Genomic DNA, 21178 nt, shown 5'->3' with positions numbered 1-21178 from the left:
TGGCAAGGCAGAGGGTGGGCCCAGGGCTGGCCCGGAGCCCCCCTCAGTCCTCTGTCCTCACGGCTGCAGCCACGGGTTCCCGGGTTGTTGGCTCCGGGTTTCCAGCCCTTGGCTCAAGCGTAGAGACTGTGGTCTCGGTGGATCCCTGACTTCTCTTGTGTCCTCAGCTGTCGATGGGCCACTTGGTGAGCACTCTGTCACCCTGAGTTCAGGGGCGGCTGAGGCAGGGAGGGGTTCAGGTGTGCCCCACCTGGAAAGGCTGAACCTTTCCTCTGGAGTCCCCCTGCCCCAGTGCTGGGCACCTGGTCTTACCTGGGGCGTCACCTGTACTTGGATTCTTCGGAGCCTCCCCTCCACTGCTGGGGACAGAGTCCAGGCTCCTGGGCTTGGTCACCGAGGCCAGGGGCTCCCCTCTCTGGAGGTTTCATCTGCCACCTCCCTATCCCCGTGAGCTTTCACGAGCTCCTTTTTTCGCTTAGGAGAAAGACAGGGTCCAGTCCTGGACACGGGCGGGGTTAAGGGGCCCACCCAGGCCCATGGACAATTGAGCCTCTCCAAGATGTCACAGGCCCCCTGTTTAGAATGGATGGAAGGTAAGACTCTGGCTCTGAAGGTCAGGCTCCGAAGTCCTCCTGGGTGTCCCACCATTCAGCGGGGGCGGGCACAGAGGACCTTGTGAGCGAGGGCAGGATGGCATGGGCTGGTGTGCCCTCCTCTCTCCTGCCCCATGGCATCACGGAGAGGGCACTGGCTCCTGTGACAGGCGCCCTGCTTGTCCTCTGACACGATGCTCGCTGCCGGAGACCCTCTTCCTCCCCTGGTCCCTTCGGACAGATCTTCAAGCAGTTTCACCCCAGGGTCCCCGCGCATTCCCCCTTCACCCACACCTGGCCCTGGAAAGCCTCAGGTGTTCCTGCCCCCCCAAACCCGACTGGAGGCTGGGGGTGCCTCCAGGCTGCCTTGGCCTCAGTGCATGGTCCTCGGTCATGGGGTACGGCCCTCCAGTGACCCCGAGCCCCGGGACAGGAAGTGGTGTTGGCAGATGGGGGAGGGCTGTGAATCCAACTCTTCCCCCTCTGGGCACTTTCTGGTTTCAGGAGGATAAGGGAGAGTAAGAACCAGGGAGCTGGTTTACCCGACTCCTTTGTCAATCGTTTCTGAGTCCAAAGGGCTGTGACCGTGGGATGCCCCAGCTCTGGGGTGCAGGTGGAAACGTCGTTTGTGGCGTCCCCTGCGGGTGTGTCTGCAGAGATGCAAGCCTGGAAATTCTTGGGCCAGTGAGGCTGTCCTTGGGCTGTTCACAGAAAGGGCTGAACGCCTACCCTTCCCCGCTAATTCTGCCCCCGGTTTGGAAATGTAGGTGCAAACTGCTTCACAGTGAACCAGAAAGCTCTATCAAACTAGAGGGTTCCGGTCTGTAGCTCTTGTGGTGCCAGGGCCCTTGGGCACCTGCTGAACCCATAACCTAAACAACACGGGGACGTCCCTGGTGGCCCAGTGGGTAAGACTCTACTCTCCAATACAAGGACACTAACCAGATCCCTGGCTGGTGAATTACGATCCCACGTGCTGCACGCACAGTCTTCAACAAAGTGCAACTCCCAGCGAGACTTTTGTTTTTAAAAAAGATTCATTTATTTTATTTGACTGAGCCAGGTCTTGGTCGCGTCGTGTGGGGTCTTCCAGCTTTGTTTCGGCACGCAGGCTCTTTAATTGTGGCTTGTGAACTCTTAGTTGCGGTGTGTGGCACCTAGTTCCCTGACCTGGGATCAGACCTGGGCCCCCTGCGCTGGGAGCTCAGAGTCTTAGCCACTGGACCCCCCGCGAGACTCTTGTGTGTATGGGTCTGTGAGGCAGAATGGGAGGCTTCTGGGGTCTCTCAGGTGGTCCCCAAGCTTGAGCGCTCCTTAGGATGCCTGGAGGGCTTATGGAGCATGGCTCACTGGGCCCCACCTGAGTTTCTGATTCATCAGGCCCGGGGAGACCAGCCTGGGAACTTGCGTTTCTCACCAGTTTCTGGGAGCTTCTCTTGCTGCTGGCTCTGAGAACCGCTGGGGGTGCTCCCTTCCCCGGCACCACTGTAGGAGAGTCAGTGGTGATCCCGTAAAATTTGAGTCCTACTCCTGACCCCTGGGGCCTGTGATGGTGAGCTTATGTGGAGATGGGGTCTTGGCAGGAGGGAGTATGCTAAGGGTCTTTAGGTGAGGTCACCCTGGATTCAAGGTGCATCCTGAACAGAGTGGGGTGTCTGACAAGAGGAGAGAATGGGAGACACAGAGAGGAGGCTGAGGGGTGCTGCCGCTGAGCCCAGGGATGCCTGGAGCCCCCAGAAGCTGGAGCAGGAGGGAAGGACCCTCCCCTAGAGCCTTCGGCGGGGAGCGCAGCCCTGCCTGCACCTTGATTCTGGACTCTGGTCTCCAGACGGGAAGGGAATCAGTCTGTTGTTTCGAGCCAACAGTCCGTCCATGGCACCTTGTCACGGCCGCCTGTGGACACTCATGCAGCCCCTCACAGCACGCACAGTGGCTGCAGATTTTGGTTTTCGCGAAGCTCGTGGAGACGTCCGATCACAAGCTCCAGGCAGCCCAGACCCGTCTACAGGGACCAGGGCTCAAGAGACAAAAGCACCAAGTAGGGTTCTGCCCTGTTCCCTGCTGCCCGTAGGGAGGCGACCCAAAGCCACTGCTGGGACACCTCTAGGCCCAAGCAGCCTGGGTCTGAGACTCTTCTAAGTTAGCCATCCCAACCTTTTTGGCACCAGGGACCAGCTTTGTGGAAGATAGTTTTTCCACAGACTTAGGGCATGGGGGTGGTTTGAGGAGGATTCAGGCGCATTGCATTTTGGTCCATTTTATTTCTATTATGAGTACCTCAGCTCCAAATGGCACCCCACTCCATTATTCTTGCCTGGGGAATTCCATGGACAGAGGAGCCTGGTGGGCTACAATCCATGGGGGTCACAAAGACTTGGGCACAACTGAGCAACAAACGCATATACACACACAGCCCTCAGATCGTCAGGTATTAGATCCCAGGGGTTGGGACCCCTGCTCTAAGTGGTGGCCTGCGGGGAGCCTGGGTACGGATGCCAGCGGGGAGAAGATGCACAGGGTGGGTGACTTGCAGGGCTTCCAGGTACTGAGAGCAACCTGAACAGCCTGCCCTGGGCCCAAAGGCACGGGTCCATGGGTCAGGCAGGCTGTTGCACGGTGCAGGTGAGCGTTCCAGCCCTCCGTGGGTGACCAGCCATCCTGGTGTGGTCCCTGAAGCCACGGGGGCCTGGGGGGCCTCCCAGGGGGCCCACTGATTGAGGGGGAGGTTTGCTGATCCACAGTAAAGCCCAGGAGACAGTCTGGATTGGAGGTCACACAGGCTGGGGCTTGACTCCAGCCCTGCCGGAGGCCGCTCTGTGCCCAGGCCCCTTCCCTCCTCTGGTCTCAGCTTCCTGGTGTGTGAGGTGGGCCTGGAGTGGGCACCTTGTCCGTCCACCGGAAGGCTGAGCTAGCTCCGGTGCCAAGAGATGCAGGTTCCTCCTGGTGCCCCTTCTGGCAGGGAGCTGGGGGCCCCACGGGTGATTTGCATGCAGGTGAGGCCCTGGGTGTTTGGGGCAGGGCCAGGTAGAGGGCCAGGTAGGACACACCTGGAGAGGTGGCCAGGCACACACGCAGTACCAGAGCTGGCCAGCAGAGGGAAGCAGAGCCCCAGCAACAGGGGCCCCTGGAGGCCAGGCCTGGACCACCCCTGCCCACCTCAGCCCAACTCCAGCCCCAGGCCCTGCTCAGCCCAAAGCAGGCTCCCCGCTCCCAACCTCCCCTCTCCCTCTCTACAAAGGGTCTCCTCTAGAGCCTTCCTGGCCCCAAGGCCTGTGCTGGGAACTTGCTGGGGCGGACGCTGGCTACATTAGGGCTCACTTGTCACTATTTTAAGTCGTCTGAGGACCAGCGAGGTGGCAGGGATGTGTCAGGGCCAGCGCTGGGTGCACAGGAAGCACGTGGTGAATTGCAGGCCAGGGGAACTCGGCCTGAAAGTGGGGAGACGAGTGACTGTGCTCGGAGGGCTGGGACATGGCCCAGGCCGCTCTGGGGGCAGGGACCCCTCTGGGTAGGTCTGGAGTGACCTGGTGCTGGCCCCACCTGCCAGCCCCCGTGGAGGCACCTGGAACCCCGTTTCTCTGGGGCGGGCACCTCCGTCGCCTGCAGCGAGAGTCTGGGTGCTGGGGGCGGGGACAGTGCGGGTCCCTCCATCATGGCTGGGGAGACCTCGCGCTTCCAAGGATGCTCGATTCACACGGCCCTATTTCCCCAGGAACCTGGGCCTCAGGTGGGCTCTGCCGTGACCCCTGGCCTTGGGTGTGGCCCCTCCCCAAGGAGCCTTGATTGTGTCTCGGGGCCTTTGCACACGCTGTCGCTCCCCACCCTCCCCCCCCAACTCTGACTCTCTCTGTGGCAATTCTCGCCCTCTGGCGTATCTTTGGGGGGGGTCTGTTTGTTGCTTGCCTTCCTTACTGGAATGTAAACTTCACGAGGGCAAGGACGTTATTGTATCCATGGCCGAGTCCCCAGAACACTGCTCGGCGCAGAGCGGGTACTCCATAAGTAAGCCTCTATCGACGGAACAGACAGAGAATGGATGGATGGATGCCTGACCTTGTGCCCCGCACCTGGGTCCGCCCAGTCCAGCTCCTGAGCTGTGGTAGGGGGTGGGTGGTGAGGTGAGATGAGAGGATGAAGCTCCCTCTTTGCACTGGCTGTTCTTCCTGGTGCCCCTCTGTTGCGTGGGTGGGGCGGCCACCCAGCCCAGGCAGGGTCAGGCAGGGTCGGGGGGCGCCGGGAGGGGAAGGGCCCCCGGCTGTGTGCCAGGGCTGCGCGCCCGGTGCTCGGGCAGGGTCAGGCTGGGTCGTGGGGCGCCGGGAGGGGAAGGGCCCCCGGCTGTGTGCCAGGGCTGTGCGCCTGGTGCTCGGGCCTGGGGCCTGCTCATCTTCTTACTGGAGAGGCTAGCTGTTCCCTGGGTCTGGTCACATCCGCTTGGCAGAGGGATTCCAGTCTGACTACTCTGGGCCCGGAGGTGCCAGGCCACAGGCGAGTCAGAGACCTCGGTCGGGGAGGGCTGAGCGTCTCTGGCTCAACTCTTGTACCTGCTGCGGAGCGGGGGAGGGGGCTCTGCGGGGTGGGCGCCCGGCTCAGTGGTGCCCAGAAGGCACCCAGGATGCAGCCAGGACAACTGGCCACAAGGAAGCAAGGGGACCATCCCGCCTCTTCTCCGTGCAGGGCCAGCCCCCCAAGTCCGGGAGAGGTTAGGGGGCCAGTGACAGAGTCCAAGCTCATGTCTGTGGAGAAACTGTGAAATAAACCCCTGGGGGCTGGGCTCACAGCAGGGCAGACTGGCGCTTGCTGGGGGTGTCTTTTTGCCCCCATGTGCTTATGTGTTCTCATTTCTGTCTTATAGAGGAAGAAACAGGGGCTGAGAACATTCCAGAACTACCCCTCCCCACCCCCAGCCTTAACACCCCCCCTCTTTTGCGTGCCTGGCCGGCTGCTTCCAGAAAGCAAAGTATTGGCCACTTACTTTGGGGATTGTCCAGGGTTAAAGGTCACCCCAGTGAGACTGATTCTGGCTCAGGGCGAGGTGGACATTGTCGCTGTCAGAAGAGTGTGAGGGTGTCGTCGGGCAATGGGCTTGGGGAAAACAGGCCTATTCCCTTTCACGCCCGAGGGGCTGGCAGCGGGTAGGGGACTGGCCGATGCTGGGGCCTCTACGAAGGTTTCAGAGGACAGGGTGTTCCGGCTCCGGGAGCAGGCTCACTCATCAGAGGCCTTTGGCAGCGTTTTGAGATGCAAGGAATGTGTTTGGGGGTGCTTGGGCCTGGATGGATTTGCTTTCCACTGGGCACATAGCTTTGCTGCATAACCGAAGGGCAGAGACTTCGGGACCACGGGCCACTGGAGCTCTGCCCCGGTCTGTGGGGGACCTCAGCCGGGGACGGCGGGGCTCCAGGCTGGACCCCGAGGAGGGCGGGAGGCTGGTGCAGGCTGGCGAAGGGCCCCTTCGGGCCTCTGATGGGAGGAGCAGGGGTTCCTGGCTGCACCCTGGGTGACTTCTGGGCACTGCTGAGCCAGGCCTCTGCCCCGCAGAGCCCCCTCTCTCGCTCCAGGGGCAGGAACAAGAGTGGAGCCAGAGACGGTCCCCAGGGGTCTCTGGATCGCCTGTGTAGCCTGGCACCTCCAGGCTCAGAATAGCCAGACTCGAGTCCCTCCACCAACCAGGTGAGACTGGGCCCAGCGGACAGCAAACCTCCCAGTTAAGAGGAGACCCTAGACCTGAGCACCAGACACGCAGCCCTGGCCGATGACCAGGGCCCTTCCTCTGCTGACCCCGCTGGACCCCGATCCTGCCTGGGCTGGGTGGTCACACCCCCCACCCAACAGAGGGCACCCAGGACCCATGCTCCTCAGTGCCGAGTTCTGACACCTGCTCCTCTTTTTTCAGAACAAATCCCACCCACGTCCCCCGTCAAGGGTCATGTGCAGGGTGGGAGCTGACCTGCCTGGCCCTTCTGCTTGGAACACGGGACGCTGGGGTGCTTCACTAACTTCCTGCGGTGTGTGTGGGGGGGGCTGTGATAGAGAGCCACAAGAGGGCGGCTTTAAACGACAGAGGTTTATCCCTCCACAGCCTGGAGCCCGAAGTCCTAGCTCAAGGCCACATTCCCTCTGGATGTTCAGGGGGAGGATCCTTCCTGCCTCTTCCAGCTTCTCCCCCAACTTCCCCCGCAATCCTTGGCTCGTAGCCACATCCCGCGAAACTGCCTCATCTTCACGTGGCCGTCCGTCTGTGTCCTCTTTTCTTGTAAGGATGCTAGTCGTCGGCTTCAGGACTCACCAGACTCAGGGACCCCATCTTATCCCTGTTTCCAGATACGGCCGTATTCTGAGAGTCGGGGGACGTGAATGAATACCGCAGAGCTTCTGGTGGCCGCGTGCTGGTCACAAGACGCCACAGCCTGGGGGGGCTGCCGGAATCAGGGCAGGAGCTCGGTGCTCTGTGTGGGTCCAGCGCCGGCCCTGCCATTAGGTCGGTGCATCTCTGAGCTGCTTGGCCTCAGTGTCTTGGTCTGTATAGTGGGTCTGCTGTTTTCCTCCCCCATCGACGTCGGGCTTGACCCTCTGAAGGAAACAGAGAAGATGGAGAAGAAATCACATCAGACCAGGAACGGCATCCTTGGGAATGGTTGAGGGGCCCAGTCCTGCCATGGGTGGCCGCGCAAACCCCGTCTTACCTGCCAGATGGGGTTACAGCCGTACCCTCTTGGCCAGCCTGCAGGGATGGCAGAGCAGAGACCAGCAGCAGGAGCCCCGTCACCGATGCCTGGCACTTGTCCCCCCGGATCCCTGAATGTCTTGGTCCAACGTGGGTTTTGTCCGCATTACGAGTGGTGAGTGCCAACAGCTTGAACCTGGGCGACTATGGTAACACTCAGCACCTCAGGAGATGGGCTGTCCTGGACGGCTGGCTCAGGAGATGAGGGGAGGGGGAAAGGCAGAGTTTCTGGCATCAACGACATCACAGAGTCTTTCCTTGGACGTTGGGCTGCGGGAACGCTGGGCCGTGTGGTGCCCACACCCTTGGAATAACCAGCGGAAGTAACCCCTGCACGATGAGGCCCAGGCATCTGTCTGCACCCAGCCCCCTCGTTCAGAAACGGGGCTCCGTGGAGCAGAGCTCACGTTGTGTCGGGTTCCCAGGACCCCTTTGCATTCACACAATTGTCTTTCCTTCTGGTGTCGACGCCACGTCGGCTGGCAGAGCCTCCCTTCTTGCTGGCGTCCCAGCCCCTCACCCTGGGGCTCTGTCAAACAGCGGCTGGTGTTGGAACATCAGGCACCGTACTGATTCCTGCAGCCCCCCAGGCTGAGCCCTCTTGTGACCAGCACGTGGCCACCAGAAGCTCTGCGGGGTTCATTCACGTCCCCCCGACTCTTAGAATATGACCATATCTGAAAACAGGGATAGGATGAGCTAATGATCCCAGCGGAGCCGCTCTAGGGGAACTCTTGTTTGCAGGGACCCCCCTGTGGATCCTGTGTGACAGGGGGTTTCATGGGACCCCTGTGTGGTCATCGGGGTCAGACATCCCTGGCCTCACCTGGCCCCTGGTGCCCTGCCGTGGACTCACCTGGCCTAGAGAAACGGGGATGAGCAAGAGGGGGGCTTTTGATCTCAAGAAGGCTGTCGCTTTTGCCAAGAGCCCCCGACGGCTCCGCCTGGCTCAGGCCCAAGCCAGCCTCTCGGAGGGCAGCCCCTTCCAGAGACATTTGGGAAGCACCTTTGACAAATGGCTTTGTGCAGGGGGCCAGGAGGGCGGACCTCGCCCCAGGGCTCCTCCTTGGCTCCCCGCCTTGGGTCCCTGGACGCAGGACCATCTGGCGAGTTCGGACGTGCGCCAGGCTCCACATTCCTGCGTGGTGACCCCGAGACTCACCCCCCCACCCCGCCTGCAGCCCCTGCCCAGCCCTGCCAGCCAGGGAGCCCTCAGGGGGCTTCAGGGCCCTTGGGGTAGGAGGGGGCCGGGCTTCCCTGAGAGGTGGCAATTTGGAAATGTGCTCGAGTAAAATAGACCGAAAGAAAGGCCTGGCCACCTGCTCTGGAGGCCGCGGGGCTCCACTTGGTGACTCGTGAGCTCTGGGCATCAGAGCTGTGGATGAGGGCTTAATTTACTTGCGTCCCGTTCGGCCCAGGGGACAGTCATCACCAAGGCCATCGCGAACGTTTCCTTGTGGCTGGCTTTAAGGAAGCGTTTGCGCAGGGAGTGCTTTCCCACAGCCCAGGACAATGTGGTGGCCTTGCCAAAGATCACTTCTGCCATCCTCGGCTTTCCTGTGGCTGGAGGTGGGCCTGGAGCCCGGCCAGGCCTGCGCTGCCAAGCTGCCTCCATTGATCATGATCAGGATGCGTTTGATTAATATCTGACGTGGAGAGAGAGGGGCCCGCGCCTGGCTGGCACTCGGAGGCCCCCACTCTGAGGGCAGGGCCCGGGAGCTGCTGGCTGGCGGGCAGCAGGAGTGACCGCTCCCTTGTGACCCAGCTGCCTGACCCTGCTCCCGGGCCTTTGAAGCGTTTCCAGGCCTGGCTTGGAACGCCCAGTGCAGAGCTGCGCGTTTCCAGTCCATCCGGATCCTTAAAGCCAAACCGAACTGGCTGATCCCCCAGGGCCCACTGGCCCGGCCGCCCGGGGAAGCTTCTGTGGGAAGCCGCCTCCGGGCGATTCTCGGAGCCTGCTCCGGCCTCCTGCCCCACCCCCGCCCGGGGACTCAGGCCTCCTTCTCACCGCTGTCCAACCTGGGGCTCCTCGGAGGCCAGCTCCCCAGCCAGCCCTTGCCCACGGTGACAGAGACAGTGTCTGGCCACGGGGAGCCCGGCCTCAGAAAGGCAGAGGGGACAGGGGCCCGTGGTGATGGGGCTTTCAAGGATCACAGCCTTCAGGCAGCAGCAGGACCAGGACCCTGTGGACGGGTTCAGGGGCACGGGGGTGGGCTGGGGCTGGGCAGGGCCCCTGGAACGCCTGGGGGCTCACGCCCAGAGCACGAGCTCTCTGTTCCATGAGCCGGTGGGTGACGTCTCTAGCGAGTGGGTGTCTAGGCAAAGCGAGCCCCACATGTCCTTGAAATTGGAGGACTTGCAGCAGGAATGGGCTTTGGGGGCCTCTGTCTCGGACCCCTGGAGTTGGGGAAGCCGAGACCCAGTGAGGGAGGGAGAAGACATCCCAGGCCACGCTGCTTGGGAAGACCCTGCCCCGCTATGCCCAGAGCTCATTCAGGGAGGGTCCTCGGGCCCCCCCACAGCATGTGCCCCAGGGCCTGAGACACTGTGTTTGTGCTGGGACTTCAAGGAAGGCTCTGCCATTGACGCTGCAAATGTGCGCTAGGCCTGGGGTGTGCTCAGCCCCACGTCAGCACCACAGAGACATTATTTTGCCAACAAAGGTCTGTCTAGTCAAAGCCATGGTTTTTCCAGGAGTCATGTACAGATATGAGAGTTGGACCATAAAGAAGGCTGAGCATCGAAGAATTGATACTTTTGAACTGTGGCGTTGGATAAGACTCTTTAGAGTCCCTCGGATAGCAAGGAGATCCAACCAGTCAATCCTAAAGGAAATCAGTCCTGAATATTCATTGGAAGGACTGATGCTGAAGCTGAAGCTCCAATACTCTGGCTACCTGATGCGAAGAGCTGACTCATTTGAAAAGACCCTGATGCTGGGAAAGATTGAGGGCAGCAGGAGAAGAGGGCGACAGAGGATGAAATGGTTCGCTAGCATCACTGACTCAGTGGACATGAGTTTGAGCAAATCCTGGGAGATAGTGGAGGACCGGGAAGCCTGGTGTGCCGCAGCCCATGGGGTCACAAAGAGTCGGACGCGACTCAGCGACTGAACGATGATACGTCAGCGCCGTGCCCACCTGGGACCTGCGGTGAACACGTCCGGCGTGGCCCCTGCCTGGATGCTCCTCTGGGGAGCTTTGTCTCCTCTACTTCAGGTCGCATCCGTGGGGTGGGCTTCCTGCGGCCCCCACTCCTCAGCGCTGCGGGACAGTCACACCTGGTCATGCTCCCTCTGCCCCGACCCATGCACCTGTGAATGTGACACTATTTGGGTCTATAAGGGGTCTCTGCAGAGGTAGCCAAGTCAGGGGATCACAGGCATCCTTATAAGAGACAGACGAGGAGAGAGCGTAGATTGAGGAGGTCCTGAGAAGACGCGGCCGAAGCTGGACAGACGAGGCCACAGCCCAGGGGGCCCGGAGCCCCCAGAAGCTAGGAGAGGCAGGAAGGATGCCCCTCCAGAGCCTTTGGAGGGAGCCAGACCCGTCTACACCCTGATCTCAGGCTCCGGCCTCCAGGCTGGGAGAGCATTGGTTTTCTGCTGTTTTGAGCCCCGGATGGTGTTCCTTGTCGCTGCCGCACCAGGACGTGCCTGACACGTTCCCTCTAGCCCACTTTTCAGGCTGCAGCTTCATCTCACTTCTGAGAGAGGGGCGCCCTGCTGCCCTCCCAGCTCTGCACCTACCTAGGAGCTCTGTCCCCATCCCCAAGCGGCTCTCGATCACCCATGGATCCACAGGGACTCACATACTGATCACTATTTGTTCTTGTTGTTCAGCTGCTAAGTCGTGTCCAACTCTTTTCGACCCCATGGGACTGCAGGACATCAGGCTTCCCTGTCCGTCACCAACTCCTGGAGTTTGCTCAAATTTATGTCCATTGAGTCAGTGATGCCATCCAACCATCTCGTTCTCTGTCGTCCCCTTCTCCTCCTGCCTTCAATCTTTCCCAGCATCAGGGTCTATTCCAATGAGTCAGCTCTTTGCATCACATGGCCAAAATATTGGAACTTCAACATCAGTCCTTCCAATGAATATTAAGGGTTGATTTCCTTTAGGATTGACTGGCTTGACCTCCTTGCTCTCCAAGGGACTCCCAACAGTCTTTTCCAACACCGTAATTTGAAAGCATAAATTCTTTGGCACTCAGCCTGCTTTGTGGTCCAACTTTCATATCCATACATGACTACTGGAAAAGCCACAGCTTTGACTAGATGGACCTTTATTGGTAAAGTAATGGCTCTGCTTTTTTTCTGTCTAGGTTGGTCATAGCTTTTCTTCCCAGGAGCAAGTGTCTTTTAATTTCATGGCTGCAGTCACCACCTGTAGTGATTTTGGAGCCCAAGAAAATAAAATCTGCCACTGTTTCCATTTTTTTCCCATCTATTTGCCATGAAATGATGGGACCAGATACCATGATCTTAGTTTTCTGAATGTTGAGTTTTAAGCCAGCTTTTTCATTGTCTGCTTTCACCCACATCAAGAGGCTCTTTAGTTTCTCTTCGCTTTCTACCATAAGGGTGGTGTCATCTGCATATCTGAGGTTATTGCTATTTCTCTTGGCAATCTTGATTCCAGCTTGTGCTTCATCCAGTCCAGCATTTTGCATGGTGTACTCTGCATATAAGTTAAATTAGCAGGGTGACAATATACAGCCTTGATGTACCGTTTTCCCAATTTTGACCCAGCCTGTCGCTCTGAAACTGTTGCTTCTTGTCCTGCATACAGGTTCCTCAGGAAGCAGGTAAGGTGGTCTGTTATTCCTATCTCTTTAAGAAGTTTCTACAGTTTATTGTGATCCACACTGTCAAAAGCAAATGTAGTTCATGAAGCAGAAGTAGATGTTTTTCTGGAATTCCCTTGCTATCTCTATGATCCAATGGATATTGGCAATTTGATTTCTGGTTCCTCTGCCTTTTCTAAATCCAGCTTGTACATCTGGAATTTCTCAGTTCACATATTGCTGATGCCTACCTTGAAGGATTTTGAGCATTACCTTGCTAGCATGTGAGATGAGCTTTCTTTGGGATTGGAATGAAAACTGACTTTTTCCAGTCCTGTGGCCACTGCTGAGTTTTCCAAATTTGCTGGCATATTGAGTGGAACACTTTCACAGCATCATCTTTTAGGATTTGAAATAGCTCAGCTGGAATTCCATCAGCTCCACTAGCTTTGTTCGTAGTGATGCTTCCTAAGGTCCACTTGACTTCACACGCCAGGATATCTGGCTCTAGGTGAGTGACCACACCATCATGGTTACCTGGGTTAGTAAGACCTTTTTCGTATAGTTCTTCTGTGTACTGTTGCCACCTCTTCTTCTTAATATCTTCTGCTTCTGTTAGGTCCATACTTTCTCTGTCCTTTATTGTGCCCGTCTTTGCATTAAATAATCCTTTGTTATCTTTAGTTTTCTTGAAGAGGTCTCTAGCCTGTCCCATTCTGTTGCTTTCTTCTATTTCTTCGCATTGTTCACTTAAGAAGACTTTCTTATCTCTCCTTGCAAGTCTGCATTCAGATGGGTATATCTTTCCTTCCCTCCTTTGCCTTTCACTTCTCTTCTTTTCTCAGCCATTTGCAAGGCCTCCTCAGACAACCATCTTGCCTTTTGTCTTTTCTTTTGCTTGGGGATGATTTTGGTCATAGCCTCCTGTACAACGTCACGAACCTCTGTCCATAGTTCTTCAGGCACTCCATCAGATCTAATCCCTTGAATCTATTTATCATCTCCACTCTATAATAATAAGGGATTTGATTTAGGTCATACCTGAATGGCCTACTGGTTTTTCCTGCTTTCTTCAATTTAAGCCTGAGTTTTGCAATGAGGAGCTAATGATTTGAGCCACAGTCAACCCCTTGTCTTGTTTTTGCTGGCTGTATAGAGCTTCTCCGTCTTCGGCTACAAAGAATATAACCAATCTGATTTTGGTATTGACCATCTGGTAATGTCCATGTGTAGAGTCGTCTCTCGTGTTGTTGGAAGAGGGTGTTTGCTATGACCAGTGTGTTCTCTTGGCAAAACTCTGTTAGCCTCTGTTCTGCTTCATTTTGTACTCCAAGGCCAAACTTGCCCATTTCTCCAGGTATCTGTTGACTTCCTACTTTTGCATTCCAATCCTCTATGATGAAAAAGACATGTAATTTGGGGCGTTATTTCTAGAAGGTCTTCTAGGTCTTCATGGAACCACTCACCTTCAGTTTCTTCAGCATTAGCGTTTGGGGCAGAGACTTAGATTACTATGATGTTGAATGGTTTGATTATTATTAAATTAGTGAGTGAATGAATAACTACCTGACCCATCCACCCATCCATCCATCCATTTATCTATCCATCCATCCGTCTATCTATCTACCCACTCACCCACCCATCCAACTACCCATTCACCTACCCACGCACCCATCTATTATCCATCCATCCATCCAGCCATCCATTCATCCGTTTATCCACCCACTGATCCATCTACCCACCCACCCACCCATCCATCCATCCATCCACTTGGACACCGTTTACTGACGCTTCCAGTGGGTGCCAGGGCTGCGGATACAGCTGAGCAGAGGACAGACAGGCGTGCCCGCCTCTCCCAGTGTTCTGGCGGGGGCAGGCAGGTGGAGAGGAGCAGAGGAAGCGTTCAGTGTGTCTAGTGGTGGTGGGGATTCAGGCCAGGGGCGCTGCTGTTTCCAGTGTCAGCAAAGTCCTCTCTGATGAAAGGCCATCTCAGCAAAGGCTTGAAGGAAGCATGGGCGGGAACCAGGCGGAGACCTGTGGGATGGTCCAGAGCAAGCAGCCTGTGCAAAGACCCTGAGCTGGGCTGACTGGGTGTGTCCAGGCTCGCCCAGGGGGCTGAGTGGGGGACAGAGGCACTCAGGGGAGGGAGGGACTGCAGGCTGGCACAGGGGCTTTGTGGGCAAGGGAGGCAGGGAGCCCACGCAGGGTCTGAGTGAAGAGGGGTATGGACCGATGCACGTTTTTAATGCTCGCACTGACAGTTGGCAATCCATGAGCTGGGCAGTTGGAGGTGAGCGTCCATGGGGCTGCTCACGACCCTGGGCTCCAGGATTTTTCTGAGGTGTCAGAGCAACCCCTTTAATCAGGCACCGTGAACAACTGAAAGCAAAGCCAGGAGCCCCGTCTGTTTCCTTGTTCTCTTCAAGGCGGGATCACGCTCAGCACCAACCAGGGGCTGAGATGTAACGATGGGATCGTGGGGGTTGAGGGCTCTGCCATGTTTAAGGGCGTCGCTGACCCAGCCTCCCTGAAGAGCAGCTCTCCCTTCGGAGTCTCAGACAATCAATGAATTGACACGTGTGTTCCCTGTGTGTTGAACATCTCCTGTGTGCCAGGCACCGCACTGGCGCATGTTACTAGACTTAATCCTCACCACCTCCCCATGGGATGCCCTTCTTATAGATGAGGAAACGGAGGCTCAGGGAGGACCATCCACCTGTCCGTCCATCATCCATCCATCCATTCATCTATCCATCCGACTGTTCATTCAACTATTCACCCGTCTATCTATCCATCCTCCCCCCGTATTCTACAGCAAACAGTCCTCTAGACACTGAGGAAACGGGACAGACCTGGTCCCTGCTGTCACCACTGAAGGGTAGCTAAAGACACGGAACACTTTATCACACAAATCGTAATTGCGCTAGAATTCAGAGGCTCACCAGGTCGGAAGATGGAGCTCCCGCTGAGTGGATAACCGTGGCCTTGCCCCCTCTGGTGGTCAGGGTGGGCTTCTCTGAGGAAGGGGCCTGTACGTGGGATGAGTCAGGGGAACCTGGTCAAGAAAGTGGAGCGGGCAACACAGTGTGCCAAGCCTCTGGAGACGGAAGGCCTTGGGGCGGCGGGAGGGGGTGGGGAGCAGGGGTACCGGCCCGGCCGTGGATGGGGGAGCCGTCTCCTGCGTCTTCTGACCATGCTCACTTCCTCTGGGGTCCGTCAGCCATGCTGGGGGCGCCAGCCCCTCCAGGTCTATTTCACAATCTTTGCTGTCTTAGTAGGCTACTCTGAAAGGGGACCTTAAGGTCAAGATGGACACTTGGAGGCTTCAGATGCTGAAGCAGTTTCATTCGGGCCAAGTCAGCTGAAGGAGCACGTGGGCCTAAGTTTAGGCTGAGGCAGGTTCACACGCTCACAGCTCCCCTGTCTGTTAATGGTACAAGCTGTTCGGACCTTTGGAACATTCCTCAGCTTTTATTGAAGGTAGAAGAGTCATTTCTGGAATTAGCATTTAAATTGGCCCAAGTCAGCAGCTCTGCGGGAAGCCCTTTCCCCAGGTGTCCACTGCCGCAGAACCGGAGGCTGGAGGATGCCCCACCGTCCTGTCCAGGGACTCCATCCTGCCGTTTCCCTTCGAAGGGCGACGTGCGTTCTGTTTAAATGACTCCAGGCCGTCTCCCCAGACGACAGCCTGGGAAAAGATACGTGTTCCCCGAGCGGTAGGTCTCGGCTGGAGAGGGGAGGTGTGAGCCTGGGAATCTTCTCCAGATAAGTGGTTGCCCCCAGGCCCTGGACTCACACCTCCACCTCCGGCTTCTAGCGCAAGGTTGTTGAAAGGGGAGAGCGAGCAACGTGTACTCCCAAGCTGTCATGTCTAGTCTGGTCCAGGCCAGACATTTTACACATTTTATGGCCCTATTAGTCCTCAGTCTTTTGGAGAGGGGTGACCGGTTGATCATTAACTCTTTGCTACGTGTGGCATCCACATTCTGGCCCAAGATAGCTCAGGCCAGCATGCTGATTCTGCCTACCCATTGGGCCATGGCCGGGCAAGCCTGCCTTCTTGCAGCGGGTGGAGCAAATTCTCCTGATGCCAGGGGCTGGGGCCCTGGCCATGCCCTCCCCGGCTCCCTCGGGCACTGGCATAAAAGTGTAATTTTACTTTCTGGTAGTCCTCCCACCCCCTCATCTGCCCAAGGGTGCGAGTGTCCAGCCCTGGGGAGGCACACAGGCTCTGGTCTGGCGGTCTCCATTTCTGCTCACCATGTCCCGCACCAGGATGCGGCTGGCGTCTTCTTTGCAAGAGCTCAGCCTTGGGGCCTGGTCTGGGACACTGCCCCGTCTTCCTTGAATTCCATCTTAGATGTTCTTTCCCTACAAGAAATTCCTGCCAAAGGGCAAGCTTTGCTTGTGTTGAAAGTCTCCCAAATCGGTTTCTTGAATATCAAGAGCTGGGCAGCTTGCCGGTGGGCGGGTGGGAGTTAGGGGGTCACGCTCGTAAATCAGATGCTCATTTCTTACGGCCACTGAACTTTCTAACAACCATCTGGAAACATCCTTTTCTTGCAGAGTCCAGAGGCACGGCAAGATGTTAAAACACGCACCACAGTGAGCGAGGTCCTGGACCACGCCAGCTTGTCGGCCAGCCCTGCCTCCCACAACGAGCGCCCCCGCTCAGCCCCGCTCTGCGTCCCCTCCTGGCCTTGGGACCCACCCCCACTTCCTCTTTTGGGCACTGTGGGCTCCAGGGACACTTCTAAATGGTCGATGGCCTCCCTTACCCTGTGCTTAGAACCTGTTTCCACCGAATGAAAGTCTAAGAGAGGCCTCAACTCCTGGCTTGACCCTAAATGGCAACTCCTTTTTCTGGCCTGCCCCCCGGGCAGCTGTGAAGACACCCCTGGACATGGCACCTCCCTCCCTGCTCTGTTCCCCCCTGGCCGAGCCAGACGCCCCGTCCTGGGGCAGTTGCTCTGATGTCACGGCCTTTCACTGACCCCTTGGCCCTTCACTGGCGGACCTCCCTGCAGGACTGTGCTCACCAAGCTTTAGGCTCCTTCTGAGGATCTTCCTGTCGTATGCGGGTCCCCGACGCCCTCCCGTTTCTGTGAGTTTCAGGCCCCGAGTCGGCTCTGAGCACGGCTGTGGAGAAGAGGCAGGGGCACGCGTGACAGGGAGCGTGCAGGGCCCCGTCCTCAGGCTCTTGATCTTGCAGTCGAGGGACTCAGGCTCACAGAGTAGACGGTGCAGGTGGTATGCACGCCAACTCCCACGGGAAGACCGGTTCAAAGGCAGTGGTGCCAGAGGCGAGGGCACACAGGCAGAGGTAGACGGGGGTGGCAGAGGGCAAAGGCAAGGGGGCAGCTGGATGTAGGCTGTGTGACTGTGAGCAAGTTAGCTAACCTGTCTGTGCCCAGCTTTCTCCTTGTGGAAGTGGGAGATGATAGCATCTCTGGAGGGACTGGCAAGTCCCTGCCCCACTCAGTTAATGGGGAGTCAATGAGGAGGTCTGGGTGGTGAGGCGAAGGCCCAGATCCAGAGTAAAAAGACAAACCTGACCCCCGGCAGAGGTGTTATGTTGTTGTTCAGGCGCTAAGTCGTGTCTGACTCTTTGCGATCCTACCGACCGCAGCGCGGCAGGCTCCTCTGTCCTCCATTATCTCTTGAAGCTTGCTCAAACTTATGTCCATCAAGTCGGTGATGCCACCCAACCATCTCATCGTCTGTCACCCCCTTCGTCTTCTGCCTTCAGTCTTTCCCAGCATCAGGGTCTTTTCCAATGAGTCGGCTCTTCGCATCTGGTGGCCAAAGAATTGGAGCTTCAGCTTCAGCATCAGTCCTTCCAAAGAATATTCGGGGTTGATTTCCTTTAGGATTGACTGGTTGGATCTCCTTGCTGTCCAAGGGACTCTCGAGTCTCCTCCAGCACCACAGTTTGCAAGCATCAGTTCTTTGTAGCTCGGCCTTCTTTATGGTCCAGCTCTTATACCCATACATGACTACTGGAGGACCATGGCTTTGACTATATGGACCTCCTTCACAGGAGTGTTATGGGACAATGCTGTTTTATTCCTGCTTGACCCTCACATAGCACTTGGAGGGTGATTGTGTCAGCCGTCGGGTTCCCGTTGGGCTCTCCTCACTGCTTACTGGGTGATCTGGGGTCATATCCTGGCCCCTCTGGGCCTCGATCCCCACTTTTCCTGTACAGGAGCGGCTGCCTCTGAACTACTGGGGGCTGCCTGGGAGCTGCCCTTGGTGTACAGCAGGATTTCTAGGGCGTCTTCTAGGACCTGGGGCTGGGCGGTCCCTGGGGCCACGCCCCTCAGTCACTTTGCGACCACAGCGTGTGGCTGTCATTCACAGCCTCCAGTTTCTCTGGAACCGATGGCCCCGATTTACAGAACACTCCCCACCTGGAAACGTGGTCTCCGCCGAGAACCACCGGTGCTGAGACAGACCCAAAGCATTTCCTTTTGTCGGCACCAAACTTTGGTTAAGAGATAGAAGACCCTAAACAGAAAGGCTTTCATCAGAAGGGTCCTCAAATAGGAGTGCCCCACAACGGATCCGTGGGGCTGCCTTCCTGGTTTCCAGCCTCAAAACATTGCTTTGAGTTAGAAACACATGTTAATTACACACATTGAAATTCATATCTTGACAATTTCTTTTTTTCACATCTGCACTCACACGTGGAGTACTTTAGTGATTGAGAACATGTGCTAAAGAACAATTTTGCCAATATTCACATACTCTGCTCTCTCTGGGGGTGATTCACTTGGCGGATCCCCAGCCATGAGACCCTGCAAGAGTGTGGCCAAAAAAAAAGCAAAACCAAACAAAACCAAGTGCTCTGTGCACGGCCTGGCCTTGGGAAGCTCACCTCCCACTGCCGCTGGAGAGAACTGGGGCCAGCCTGGTTCCAGACAGACAGGACCATGGGGCAGCTGGACAGGCGGCCACAACGTGGAGAAAACAGGAGTGCCTGTCACCTGTCTTTATCAAGCGTTTTTACCAGGAGGCTGAGCCAAGGGCATTATCTGATTTAATTTAGAGGCTGCCAAACACCCCAGTCTGCCCTGCAGTCCCGGTTGATACCGGTCACCTGGCGTCATCAATGAATGGTCCCCCTGAAAGGTGAGAAGTCCAAAGGGTCCCAGTTTGGATGATAAAGACCGCGTGACTTCGTGTGTCCAGGGTGTGTCCCACTTTGTGAAGGAGCGCTCCGAGGGTCGGCTGGTGGGGGAATCTGCCCAAGGTCATCAGTTGACTTCCGGGATTTCAAGTCTCAGAAATGTTCATTCAAGCCTTTCCTTTATGTCTGCATCTCCATTGCTGCCCTGCAAATATCAGTTCATCAGTATCATCTTTTTAGATTCCATATATATGCGTTAATATGCAGTATTTGTTTTTCTCTTTCTGACTTCACTCTGTATAACAAGTTCTAGGTTCATCCACCTCATTAGAAGCATATTCAATACCATATGTGAAATAAATAGGCCACAGAAGTTTGCTGTATGACTCAGGGAACTCAGCCTGGGGCTCTGTGACAACCTAGAGGGGTGGGATGGGGTGGGAGAGGGGAGGGAGGCTCAAGAGGGAGGGGGCGTATGTACACCTATGGCCGATTCACGTTGACGTATGGCAGAAGTCAAACCAATCTTGTAAAGCAATTATCCTTCAATTAAAAATAAATGAATAAATAAAAAGTCTCAGAGGTGGGCTCTGAAGTGGGTGGGGCCGACCCTCCAGCCTTCCCTGTAACCTTGGCCAGCAAGTCCTTCCCACAATGAGGGGGGCCTCTGAGGGCCCTGCTGTGGGAAGACCCCAGGGCGGGGTCCCCCACCAAAGCCCCACCTGCCCGGGAGCCCGTCCAGCAGCCAGCAGCCAGCAGCCAGGGTCCCAGGAAGAATTCTGCAGAGAGCGAGCTTTTTCCCCTTGAAGGAATAAAACGCACACACACACACATTCCTGCGAATCAGAGGTGTGCCAAGCGGGGAGGGCGGGCAGGGCCCCTTGACCGGCTGGCCGCCAGCAGCCCAGGCACGTGATAGCGCCGAGAGCCGCTGGCACCAACTCAGGCCAGGCGTTTGCAGTGGGCGGCGGTGCCAGGGGTGCGAGGGTGGCCTTTCACCAGCTTGGCACCTCGACCACGTGACGGCCCTGCTTCAGGGCAGGCCGGCGCGGCCAAGGCCCGGTGCCCGCACACTTGCCGTCTCTGGCTGAGAAGGCTGGGGAGGCGGCGTCAGAGAGTTCAAGTGCCGTGTCAAGTTCAGGAGATAGGCTCACGGGCCCTGTCACGGCTCCCGGCGCTCCACGGGGAAAGACCTTTCACAGTCTTCCATGCCGGGCCATTTCCAGCGGGCCCATAGCTGCCCCACGGGGGAGGCGCACTCACTGTTTCCATCTGGGATGGAGCTACCTCTTGGGGTAGCATGGAGCTCCACCCTGGGGCTGCCTTCTAGAGTCTTGGCCTTGATGACCCGGCTTCCAGGCCCTGGGGCTGCTGTGTGCTTTGGTCTTCCAGAAACGGTGAAAGAAGAGCAGCGAGCGTTCATACATGTGTATGCAGTAAAGACGGGAGATGTGGGACTGTCCTGGGGCAGCCATACATACCAAGTGACCGCAAACCGGATGGCTTAAAGTGACAGAAACTGCTTCTCCGCCCAAAGTCAGAAATCGAGGTGTGCCAGGGTTGCACTCGGTTCGGAGGCCCTGGAGGAAGCTCCTTCCTGCCTCTTCAGCTCCTGATGGCTGCAGATGTTCCAGGGCTTTCAGCTGCACCCCTCAGATCCCTCCCACCATCGTCACGTGCCCTTCCTCCTTCCCACGTCTTTGCCTCTGTCTCTCATATGGACCCCTGCCTGGATGGTCTCATCTCAAGACCCTTAACTCTGCTGGGCCCACAGGGGTCTCGCCCATTTCACACCCCAACAGCCTTCTGCAGTAGCTGTTTTTCCAATTTTACAGCTGGAGAGGCTGAGGTCTTAGGAAACTCATAGAAGGTCAGGCCACCCAGCCTTGGAACTAAGATTCAAAAGCACAGAGCAAGACCTCATAGGGCCTGGCTTTGAGCCTT

Source organism: Capricornis sumatraensis, chromosome 8 (assembly GCF_032405125.1).
Source record: "Capricornis sumatraensis isolate serow.1 chromosome 8, serow.2, whole genome shotgun sequence".
Lineage (NCBI taxonomy): Eukaryota > Metazoa > Chordata > Mammalia > Artiodactyla > Bovidae > Capricornis > Capricornis sumatraensis.
This window is presented reverse-complemented; position numbering follows the sequence as displayed.